The sequence below is a fragment of the Podarcis melisellensis genome (assembly GCF_964234715.1).
Source record: "Podarcis melisellensis genome assembly, chromosome: 2".
Taxonomy (NCBI): domain Eukaryota; kingdom Metazoa; phylum Chordata; class Lepidosauria; order Squamata; family Lacertidae; genus Podarcis; species Podarcis melisellensis.
Genome location: NC_138529.1, coordinates 67198111 through 67210572, shown reverse-complemented (window position 1 = coordinate 67210572; position 12462 = coordinate 67198111). Strand labels below are relative to the sequence as shown.

Below are 12462 nucleotides of genomic sequence, written 5' to 3'. Positions count from 1 at the left end.
GGAGCAGTTGCTATGGGGATGGAGCCTGGCGGCATGGCCGCTGTCGTGAGGAGGCGCCGAGCTGCACGCACACCCGCCCCCCCCCGCCTGCTCCAAAACGCCTCCAACTGCTGTGTGTGCATGTGCCCACTCATTTCTATGATGTCGCATTTACACACCTCATTTCTGTGCACAAGAGAGTAGCAGTTTTGTTAAAACCACACACGCCTCTCTTGGGGAACATGGCAGGCGGCTAATAATTACGCTACGGCCGAATTAGGCTGCAGGACATGCGTGTTCTTAAATGGAGAGCCCCCTCGCGGAAAACCCGATTTCAATCCGGTTGGCGGGAAACAAAAGGCAGAGGGTGGCTGGAAAGGCCGCGCGTGCAGGAAATCACAGCTGAGAGTCGAGCGAAGGGACCCCTAGAAGAAGCCGAAAGGGCTTCTGTGTCGGCTGGCGGCGCTGATGCTATCCAGGCCCGGGGAGAAGTAGACAGGGCTGCCCGCCCGCCTGCTTGTCCAGTGCTGAGCCGCCTTCACCCAGGATGACACCGAAGGACCGGGCTGTGGGACGGCGCGAAGAAGAACGGCTCCCGTGACTCCCGCAAGCCCCGCCCTTCCCCTCAAGCGAGGCCGCCGACTATTTCCATTTTAGCTCCGGGAAGTGAAGTTGCTGGCGCCAGCTTGAGTGCGGGCAAAATATCCGCTGCCGAGCCTCCGTCACTCCCAGCAAGGGGCAGCGGAGCCGCCGACTTGCCTCCGCCGCTGAGCTGGTGGGAGGGGAAGGCGGGGTAGTGGCCCGGTTTGGGGAGGAGCCGGCCCCGGTGAGTAGCCTTGTCCGCCCGCCCGCCTGCCTGCCTGCCTCCATGGGGCCCGTAGGACCTTTTTCCATGCTTCCCTTGTGGGGGCTCTTCACTCCCTCTCCCCCCCCCCCCCATCGCAGGGTCTCCCCATGGGTCTAGCAGCCTCTTCGCAGGGAGTCTTGGTGGTTGGGTGGCGCTTCGTTGCAACCTTGGTGGTCTAAACCCACCCCTTCCGTCTAAAGTAGGGGAGGATTCAGTAGGACCCGGGCTGGCCTGTCCTTCCCCTTTTTTAAACAGCCATTTAATATGCAGAAATCGTCATGGGACGCTTTTCATGGCCTGGAGATACCTACCAAGCTGGCAGAGCTTCAGGAGCCCTTTCAAAAGTTTGCAACCTTAGAGTGAAATCTGACAAAAAGTTCGTTCTCTCCACAAAGGCCCTGCCTCTCCACAGGAGGCCTGCCTACTCTGATTATCTTTTGCAGGTTTTTTAATGTGTCTATTTTCAGTTCTCTTCTCCTCTGTTTAGTTTATGCACTCCTCTAGAAGTACCTTCTGCCTCAGGTTCTTGATCTTATAGGATGCAGAACTTTTAAAAAGATTGCTTATGTCCGCAGCTTTGTAGATTAGTCATGTTTGTACTTGATAACTGAGCATTCCTCAGAACAGACTGTATAAAAAGAGCCCACAAACAGGCATAGGAGTGCTTACCAGGATTATTATTTTTTGGCAATATTTTGGAAGCCACTGTTGATAGTTATCTTTATTCAAGCTACCATATATATTTCATAGAAATAGCATCTTCAGCTCTTGCTACCCCCATCCCTACTTTAGTGTCTCCTACAGTTTTGAGTGTTGTGTGGACACATGATCACAGGGCCATAATTCTCCCAGAAATTATTTGTGGCATTGTCTCTGTCCTTAGAGGATGAGTTCTCTCTCAAATGCAGTAAAGTTGAGACAATACTACTGGTACGCCAGCCGAGACCTCTCTATGCATTGTGTGGCCATGCTCGGTTAACTCCCGCTTGGACTACAGTGGTACCTTGGGTTACATACGCTTCAGGTTACATATGCTTCAGGTTACTGACTTTGCTAACCCAGAAATAGTACCTCGGGTTAAGAACTTTGCTTCAGAATGAGAACAGAAATCGTGCTCCAGCGGCACAGCGGCAGCGGGAGGCCCCATTAGCTAAAGTGGTGCTTCAGGTTAAGAACAGACCTCTGGAACGAATTAAGTACTTAACCCGAGGTACCACTGTACTGCAATGCACTCTATGTGACTTGGAAACAACAACTAATCCAGAATGGGGCAGGTAGACTGGTGACAGGGAGCGGCTGCCAGGACCATATAACCCCAGTCCTAAAAGAAGTGTGTTGGCTCCCAGTATGTTTCTGAGCACAATTCAAAGTGTTGGTGCTGACCTTTAAATCCCTATATGGCTTTGGCCCTGTATGCTTCAAAGAGCATCTCCACCACCATCTTCTAGCCCGGACACAGTGATCCAGCTCTGAGGGCCTTCTGGTGGTTCTCTCATTGCAAGAGTTGAGGTTACAGGGAACCGGGCATCTGTGGAATGCCCTCCCAGCAGATGTCAAACAGCCATGTGATTTTTAAAAGACATCTGAAGGTAGCCTGTTCAGGGAAATTTTTGTGTTTGATGTTGTATTGTGCTTTTACTATTTTTTGTTGGGAGCCACCCAGAGTGGGCAGCATATAAATAATGGGCAGCATATAAATAATAAATTAGTATTATTAATAATAATATTCCCTTTAAAGAAACAATTTCTCAGTGACAAAATACCAATAAAGCTTTCTGCATTTCCTGCCGTGCCCCTCCCCTGCAATTCTTTGGCCATAATTATATTCACATTTCCTTCTTAATTTGGATTTGTTTCCATGCTTAATGTGTTATTAGCCTTCCCAGTTCTGGGTTATAAAGCTCTCTTATTTTATTTTTTTAAACAAAAGTCTTGTCTAGTTTGCTCATCTGCTTATGGTATCACATACGAGGTTAGTAAAGCATGTACTGTATGTGCAGAAGGGGGAGACACAGAGCAGCATGGCTGTCTTCTAACATCAAGCAGTATTCTGTATCAAAGCACCCCACATCTATACAGGTACTTTTACCATGGGAACTGGAAATAGTGCAGAGGAAAAAATAATGGAGTTGGGGCAGCTTTTAGGTTTGCAACCTGTATTCAAACAAAAGAATGATTGGTTTTGAATGAATTTTAGCGTAATTTCCCCTCTTTAAACATAGAACTTTCTTATTTTGGTCAGGATGAAATATGAGGGATTGGGTGTTCCATATGAAAAGTGTGTTCTAGAAAGCTGTGGATTTTTGGAAAACTGGAAATTGTCAAAATTCTGTTTCTGTAGAGCTGTGTATAATTGAATAGGGTAGCATAAGTGTGCCTTGGGGTGGGGCTCCTTTATGGACTCCTTTATGGCAATCACTAAACTTGGTCATAGGTTGATTTGTACAGGAATACAATGCAATAATTGATGACTTTCAAGTTGAACCTTATTTCCGGGCAAACAGGAAATATTTTATTGCTGCTGTATCTAGTCTTGGTCTGCATCAGAACTGTAATAGGGTCAGGTCTGATTTGAACATTATTTACTTGCTCATTATGGATGAAATGTTTCCATGTGGCATTCAAAGTTCATATTTTACATACCAAATTGGCAGAATCTCATAGAACATCATGCCAATATTAGATGCTCTGTAACACTGATATGGTGACATTGCATGCAGTTGGAATGACTGAGGTGCTGAGCCTAATACAAACTTTACTTTCTCCTGTGCGGAGTGCTGTCACAGATATATTTTATTAGTCTCCGCTTGTGGCCTTAGTAGATCTGAATCAGCACAGAATAGTTGCAGCCCCCCTAGAGGCGGACTTGATTATTGGTGCATGTGTTTTCAAAGGTAACAGCCTCAAGCCAGAGATATATAATTTTTTTGGTACAAGCAACCCATCTTAAACCTAAACACATTTTCTCAGAAGCAAGTCCCTTTGATTTCAGTGGTACTTTCAAGGTATGCTTAGACTCTCAGTCGTTGCATAAAAATGACTTGTCTGATGCATAAGGTATGAATTTGCAACTCTGCTCTTCTGAATTCCTTATTCCCACTTTGCTACTACTGTATTTCTTCTCTGAGCCTGTGCTTGCCACCACCGACGTGAACTCTACAGATCTGTTCCACATTTGGGAGACTAGGCTGAATTCATCTTTCCTTCTAACTGCTGAGTGCATCTAAAAATTGATCCATTCGATTTTACCAGATTTGGGTCAACCTTATGGTACACCCTCTGGTTCTTCCTCTTGCCTTTGATGCAGACAAAAGTCACACACACACAAAAGGACCTGCAATTGGCTCTTGTAAGAGTCTTATTAATCTTGAGCCATCAGCAGAGATTCAGAGTGCAATAGTGTATATCCTTTCTGAAAAAAATTGTAACATTATGTATTCCTTTCATCTTGCTACCCAGGTCATAAATTCATAGAATTGTTGAGTTGGAAGGGACTCCAAGGGTAATTTAGTCCAGGCTCCTGCAGTGCAGGTCCCCTTTAGGAGTTTTCTGAACAGTGGGTACAATAAACCCAATCTGTTGGGGCTGTTGTAAATTTGTTAGTTTTCAGAAAACATGGTAAACTGTTGGGAACAGAATTTTTAAAGGAGAGCAATATGTATTGTGTTTAACCACAAATTTTGAGTCCATAGTGTTGATTCTCATACTTTCCCCCCCTCATATCTAAATTTGGGATAGCAGCTTACAAACAGCCGTCTGTAGCTTGAACCTCTCTAACTCATTTGGGGATGAGAGTCATTCATTTTTGGCCTTTTTTTGAGCATTTTAAGCTGTCACAGCTTGGCAGGTCTAGTGGCTACAATGTCAAGATTGTGAATTATCCTGCTGGTAATTGTTTTCTGATTCATCAAAGTGATAGATGATGATGAAAGAAAATGGCAAATAATCATAAATGGGGAATTTTCAAGGGTGCCCCTGAAAAGTGCAAGTTCTGAATTGAAACACATGTGGGCTTGCTTATTAATGGGTCACCTTTACTGTCTGAGCTTAAAGAAAGAAATGTTCTTAAGCATCCAGAGATGGGGTTGGGAACCCAGATGATTGGAAAACCAGCCTGTGAGCTAACTTGCAGAATTAGTTAACAGCAGACTCCCAGGGAGAGAGTAAGATGGAGGCATGAAAGCAAAACAAAATTTTCAATGCTTCCTGACTTGAATTGGTTTCTTTAATTTATGTTTGCAGGGACATCAGCCCTGTTGGCTTCAGAGCACCAGTGACAGTTGTGTGGTTGAGTATGCAATCCTAAACCCTCTTACTCGGAAGAAAGCCACATTTAAGTCAATGGGACTTTTTCTGAGCAGACATGTATAGTGTTGCTTCTATTAAAATGTTAGGGATAAGTGTGTCATCCTACCTGTGTTTTGTGCTTCATAGCAATCCCATATTGAATGTGATCTGTCAGGCAGATGATATACTGCACAATCTGAGCAAGTTGAGTGCTGGTGTGAATGTTGTTTTTTTGGCAGGCTTGCAAATGCTCTTCCCCAATCTGCTTCCATGTATTTCACAGGCATACTAAGATACATGATCTGATTTATTGAATATGAAATAATAACACAACCAAATCTTTCTGAATTGTCTTTTGTATTGCATTTGCCTATTGCTCCAAAGTGTGTATCTTGTAAATATTTGAGTGTTTTTGCTTCCCTTTCTGTAAGCAGTGGAAATTTCAGAATGGCAGTGGTTGTTTTCCCATCAAAGTGAGAGCATTGGAGTGGGTCTTTGTATTTACAAACAAACATACAGGGCAGGATTAGAAGTCATTCTAACAGAAGCCTGCACAGAGACTTCTGCTAGTGCACCAGATCTTTTCCCTCCTTTCCTTTCTATGCAGAGCCTGATACTGGCTGTGGGGCAGTCTATATCGCTATATATATCTGCAGCACTTTTTAGTTCTTTGTTTACTTTGCCGCTGGATCTTTGATTGTCTAGCTTGCTCCTGGATTGTTAGCCCGCTCTGCATAATTGGCTGAGCTCTGAAAGTTTTTGGGGTGAGAGCAGAAAGTTCTGCTGAAAGAGGTGGGGTTTAAAGTTGGCTGTAGAGGAGAGCTTCTATCAGGGAGGGGAGGACAACAAAGCAGGGAGACAGGTGACTGTCTTCTTGCTGAGGAAAGTAGCAAGAAACATAAAGGTGAAGCTGAAAGAGTTTGCTGGTTTAGGTGAGGGTTTATCCTCATTTCTTATCAGTTAAGAGGGAGGAGGGAGAGAGCAAACAAAGCCAGCACACTATCTGCAAAGTATCTGTAAAGTATTGGTTCAGCTGAGCTATCCCCTGGGAAGCTGTCAAGTCTCAGCCTTTTGTTCACCAGTATATTGCCTTGTTGAAACACTTATCACAATGTTATTTCAATACTGGTATTCAGCTGCACAGCCCTAGTCTGGAGCCTGTGGGAGAAGGAGAAAGGGAATTGTTTCATCTGGTAAACTGAAAGGCTCTGCTAAATTCCTCTCACAATTTCAGAGAAAAGGATAGAGAGCTGCATCACCCAGTGCAGACAGCACTGGTTCTGAACCCAGTAGAGTACATGAGTCTGCTCCATTAATCCTCTTTCCCTAATGTCAAATCTCTATCCTATTTCTTTCTGTTAATAACCTGATTGCTAAAGCAATAGCTCAGACAGAACTAGTACAGCTATTCCTTTTTTCCACTGCTGCCTGAAGGTATCTTGTTCTCTCAAATAACTCAGTGTTTCTCCTTGCTGTCCCTTGTTCATGGATTCCCCGCCCCCCAGAACAATCTTCTGGTTCTACCTCTCTCTTCTTCCAAATCCTTCCTCCATATAGTTCTTGATTATCTGTCCGGTCATCCTTAAATGTGTGTTACTGCCCTTGCTCAACTTCAGCTCTTATTGCCCTTGCCCCTCCTATCCATTCTCTTCCATTGTTGAGCTTTAGTTCAGAGGTGGTAGCCACAGAGGTCTATGGACTACAGCTCCCATAATCCTTAACCATTGACCATGCTGGTTGAGACTGATGAGAGGCGGGAGTCCAACAACATCTAGAGGACCACAAGTTAACCACCCCTGCTTTAGAGTGTAGGCTGCTGCCCTGGCTGCTTTCATTTCTACTTATGCGGTAAAGCACCATTTGCATTATTGCTACATTCTCTCATATAAAAGCAATTTCCAACATTTCATTGCATTGTAGCATGATCAGGAAATGAAAAGCAGAGCTATGCAGTTTGGAATTGGTTTAATTCTTAGTGGTTCTCATTGCATTTTATGATGTAGAGTTATAGGGATACAGCCAGAAAGATGGTTGAGAAAAGACCAACACATGTACTGGGGTAGCTGTTTTTATGGGAGGAGACTGTCATAGTAACATCTGCATTAGATATATGGTGAGGTGCACAAAGCCCCCCTTGGCCAGTGCAGTAGGGTGTGTCATTTTAGGAGGTGAAACTTAACTTTCGCAAATTTCTTCAGTGAGGGGTCTTTAAAATATGTTTTTAATGAATTCAATTCTTCTTATTTTTTGTTTGAGTAACATTTAGCTTGGTAAATTATGTTTGATTAGAAAGCACATAAACTGCTCTTGGAAAGCCAAAGAACTTTAATTTTGCCTTCCGAAAATGTCAGGAAGTGCTATAAAAAATTTTGTTTCTCTGCATAAAACATATCCTTTTAAGCATACAACATTACCTTGTAATCATAAGACAATGTTAGAAAGTAATCAGACGTCAGACACTCCCGTTTATTCCTCATCCAATACACTCCCACCATTGATTTTGGAAGTGGTATACACAAGGTTTGATCTGAACCAGCTTTGATCCGAATTCAGAAAAAGCCCAGGCTGGCCTCCACCGCTGCCAGCACCGACGCCAGAGGGAAACCGCGGTGTCTGGCGCACCTACCGAGGGAGCCACAGCCTCCCTTCCCACCCAACAACCCCGTGGAGCTCCGAGGCTGGAGGGACCTCAGAGCCAGAGCAACAAAAACTTGAAACCACACAAAGCCCCAGGCCCAGACGGCTTCACAGCAGAATTCTATAGGAAATTCAAAGAACCCCTGATGATCTACATGACCCGCCTATTCAATGACATTATGAAAGGGGGGCCCATCCCCAAAACCTGGACCCACTCCAAAATAGTCTCCATCCCCAAACCACTGAAAGACAGCCTCAAAGTAGAATCATATCGCCCAATCTCATTAATAAACCATGACTACAAGATATTCACAACAATCTTGGCCAACCGCCTAAAAATCTTATGCAAGTTAATAGCCCCAGACCAGACTGGCTTTGTCCCTGGTCACAATATTACTGAACCTGATCAAACACAGCAAGGCAACTAAACTCCCACTGACAATTATGTCCCTAGACATCCTCAAAGCTTTTGATAGCTTAGAATGGAAATACCTATTAGCAGTACTAACTAGCATGAAATTTGGCCCCAACTTCCTACAAATCCTCAAACAAATATACCGTATTTTTCGCACCATAGGGCGCACCGGACCATAGGGCGCAACCAGTTTTTAGGGGGGGGGGGAAAATCAAGAAAAAAAATCTTTTCCCCCCTCCAACCCCAAAGAGCAGCATACAGGCTGCACACAACCTCTCCCTGCCGGAGGGGTTGCGCGCGGCTATGGCACAAACCAAGGCAGCGAGCGGGATGGATCCGCTCGCTGTTTTGGCTTCCTCTTTAGCCCAGCGCAATCTCTCCCTGCCGGGAGAGGCTGTGTGGAGCTAAAGAAGCCATAGCCCCGTGCAGCCTCTCCCTGCCGGAGGGGTTGCATGCGGCTATGTCACAAGCCAAGGCAGCGAGCAGGATGGATCCCGCCCACTGTTTTGGCTTCCTCTTTAGCCCCATGCAATCTCTCCCTGCCGGGAGAGGCTGCGCAGGGCTAAAGAAGCCATAGCCCTGTGCAGCCTCTCCATGCCGGAGGGGTTGTGCGCGGCTATGTCACAAGCCAAGGCAGCGAGCAGGATGGATCCCGCTCGCTGTTTTGGCTTCTTCCTTAGCCCCGTGCAATCTCTCCCTGCCGGAAGAGGCTGCGTGGAGCTAAAGAAGCCATAGCCCCATGCAGCCTCTCCTTGCTGGAGGGGTTGCACGCAGCTATGGAACGAGCCACGGCAGTGAGCGGGATGGATCCCGCTCGCTGTTTTGGCTTCCTCTTTAGCCCCATGCAGCCTCTCCCTGCTGGGAGAGGCTGCGTGGGGCTAAAGAAGCCGTAGCCCTGTTCAGCCTCTCCCTGCCGGAGGGGTTGCACGCGGCTATGGCACAAGCCTGCATTCGCTCCATAGGACGCACACACATTTCCCTTCAATTTTTGGAGGGGAAAAACTGCGTCCAATAGAGTGAAAAATACGGTACTCCCAAGCCTCAGCAAAATGCAGAACTAACAATATGTAACACCCTAGCAATCCAAAGAGGCACAAAACAAGGATGCCCACTATCTCCCTTCTTATTTATCCTGGCTCTGGAACCCTTAGCAATCCGAATCCGAGCAGCCTCAGACATCAAGGGAGTGGAAATAAAAGTCAGAACCTATAAATTAGGGCTCTTTGCAGATGACCTAATGGTCACAACACCAGACCCCATAAGGACAGCAACCTACCTAATCAGAGAACTCAACACATTTGCAATGGTGTTGGGCCTACAAGTAAACTTTGCAGAGTCAGAAGCTATGTGCTTCAACACCCCTCCTCCCACCCAAAAAGAACTCACTAATATCACCAAGATAAAACTTTGCCACACCAAGTTCAGATACCTAGGGGTACAAATAACCAGAAACCTCAATAAATTATACCTCCACAACTACAAGCCCCTGTGGCGCCAAATAAACAAAGACCTAAAGAGATGGAACAACAAGAATTTCACTCTCTCAGACAAAATAGCCGTGATCAAAATGATCACCCTCCCAAAACCTACCTATTCCAAACCCTCCCAATCTGGATTCCCCAAACCCAACTCTGCATGGTTACATGGAAAAAATGTTACAGGGGAAAAATATGAGAGAGAGATATTGCACATACTTTTGTAAATCAAGAAAATCTTTAATAACAATACATTAAAAAAAGAAAAGAAAGTAATGACATCATCAGTTAATAAGAAATGTAGTTTAATCAAGTCTTACTTTGATTCGTTCTTGGACATCAGCCACTAATTTGCTTCTTCGCCACTGATGTGTCCCTCACACTTTTCTTGTGTATACACCCTGCTTACTGGCTCTGTGACTTGTTTCACACACCTCTGTATAGACTGAACATGGCAGGGCCACTATGGAACTTGCATGGGCTTGTCAGTGGACTTGTATACTTTGGCTGTAGTAAGTTTACATGTCAAAGGAGGTTCATATACCCAGTCAGCTATCAGCTCCAACAGGAACAAAGCACAGGGGTTGATGCAATATGTCTTCCTTGGACGTACAGAAATGCCTCCCAGTATGTCATCATCTCCGCCCCTTAAGTCAACAATCTTTTGGACACCAGCTCTCCTCTCTTCACTGTCATCTGAGCACAAGAGTGTCTGGATTATCATTTCGCGGAATGCATACCATGCTGAGCACTAAGTGGTTGGCAAAACAGCATCCACTACAGCCGCCTTTTTGTAGCTGAAACAAGATGCAGCGTGCGCCTTCCACCCAATAGTGTTTTACTGTGATGTTGAACCAGCAGGGGTAGTATACACAAACAATGTATTCCACTCTCAGTCTTAAATTGTTGAGGGTTTTGCCTTTAAGTCTTTTTTGAAACCCATATGCAACGAAGCCTGTTTGCTGCTGTTACCACCTTGAATAGTTCACTGGACCAATGTCTAGAAGAGCCAGATCTGTGGGATGTTTTTCTGTCCTTATGGCCTGTGTGATCTGATACTCGTACACTTAATCAGTAGACAGATCCTTAACAACATTGTCACTCAGTGAAATAAGAGGCTCTCCAATTGAGAGTTGGGTGAATGAAGGATCAAATTCAAGTTCTGCAGCAGTGTCTAGCATCTTGCCACTGCTACCTGTCCACTTGCTGTTAGATAAGGTCTTCCCATCAAATGCTGTGATCAAGTGTCACAGGGGTGTGAACACAAACCAACCAGAGCAGCTTACAACCTGGTTTGACCTCTACCCAGTGCATGGTACCACCCACTCAGCCAGTGTTAGCATTTGTAGAATCACCTCCAATGGCCTGCAGGCTCTTATCAGTGCCCTTCTTCATGAAGTCTACAGTATAATTAGCAATAATGTCAGCTGGTTTCGCCCTATTTGAACCTTTCTCTGGAGTGAAGTGGTAGAGATACCTTCCACCTGGCTCACTGCACACAGAATAATGCTGTTCTGTGATGATGCTGAGGAACTGCTGATCTGAATTGTCTTCTTTCAGCATATCTTTAGTTGTATCTTCGCGGACGTCTAAAAAGATGTAGTCAGTTTCATCCTTCTGACACAGATAATCAAATTCCTGATCCAGGGATTTTGTTACTTTTTCTTGGTCCCTCTTGACTTTATTGTGATCAATTACAAGTCCTTTGTGTTCTTCGGTGATCAAGCCAGCACCCACAAAGGCAGCAGTGGTGATGGCAGCTGTTGCATGTAGGCCAGCGCCCTATCTAATGCTATGCATAGCAACATTATATATTTCAAATGTGTTGTATACATTTTTCTAATTAAAATGTTATTTTTTTAAGTATTAGAAGTGGACGGTATACTTGGTTTTCCTAATGTCAATTAATAACTTCCATCATTTCCATCTTGGGCACCAGCTATTTGTTCTTCATTTTAATCAGCAGAGAAAATAATTTCATTTGATGGTATTGCAGCATCCTGCTTACTTCTCTGCTTATATTCAGCAAGACTTATTCTCTCATCTTCTTGCCACTTGCTTTTTGACTTGTCTCTTATACCCAGGCAGATCTGGCAAGCCAGACTAATGTGATCCAATCATTTTTAATGATTTTAATGCAATTTTTTTAAAGATTCCCATGACAATTTAAAAATTATTGGAAATTCCACAAAAATGTTAAAAGGTCATTATTTTCCATGGAGCTATATACCAAGCAAAACTAAATTACATTAATTTAACCAAAATATCATTTAAATTCCCAAGTGATGCCACAACTTTTTAGCACCCCTCATTTTTGGAATTTGAAAGTTGAAAAATTCAACACGCCCTACCAGGGCAGCCCTTTGCGAACCAAACCTAACCAGTATGGCTCTTGACCATCGTCATGCAAATATCTCTGCTGGCTGTAAGATAACCCAGAAAGTTATTCCTACCATGATAGCTTTCATGCAGTGGGACCTTGATTTTTTCTCTATGCATTCTTTTGGTTTCCTGTTTGTGTTGTTATCACTTAGGATGCTGAGCTGATAGCCAGAAAAGCTTTGGAGAACATAGTGCGGGGGTGGGGATGGGGAGGATTTGCGGTGTTGCTGCATCTCTCAGTTGGCCAAGAGCCCTAATCAGCTTTTCTGGCTGTGCTTTCACTCTTAAAGCTTGTTATGTAGCTCTCTTGCTATGTATAGGGTGGCAATGAAGGACTTTGCCGGAAGCGCCAGCTCTAATTGCACTTGCACCTGCCCTCCCCTCTGTTTCTCATAACTCTTAGCATTTCTGGCTTTTCAGCAGTTTTCCCCCTCTAGCTG

General features: G+C 44.6%; 1 protein-coding gene across 2 annotated transcripts in view; it reads left to right on the top strand.

Annotated features, from left to right (window-relative positions):
* The first annotated feature begins 169 nt into the window (after window positions 1-169).
* The window catches only part of UIMC1 (ubiquitin interaction motif containing 1), an 85084-nt gene continuing 72791 nt past the window's right edge, over window positions 170-12462 (top strand). Inside the window, exon 1 of one of the 2 annotated variants that reach the window (XM_081901020.1) lies at window positions 170-805. The gene's annotated coding sequence lies outside the window, so the exon portion shown is untranslated. The remainder of the gene's footprint in view (window positions 806-12462) is intronic. The other variant, XM_081901019.1, reaches the window with a different exon arrangement.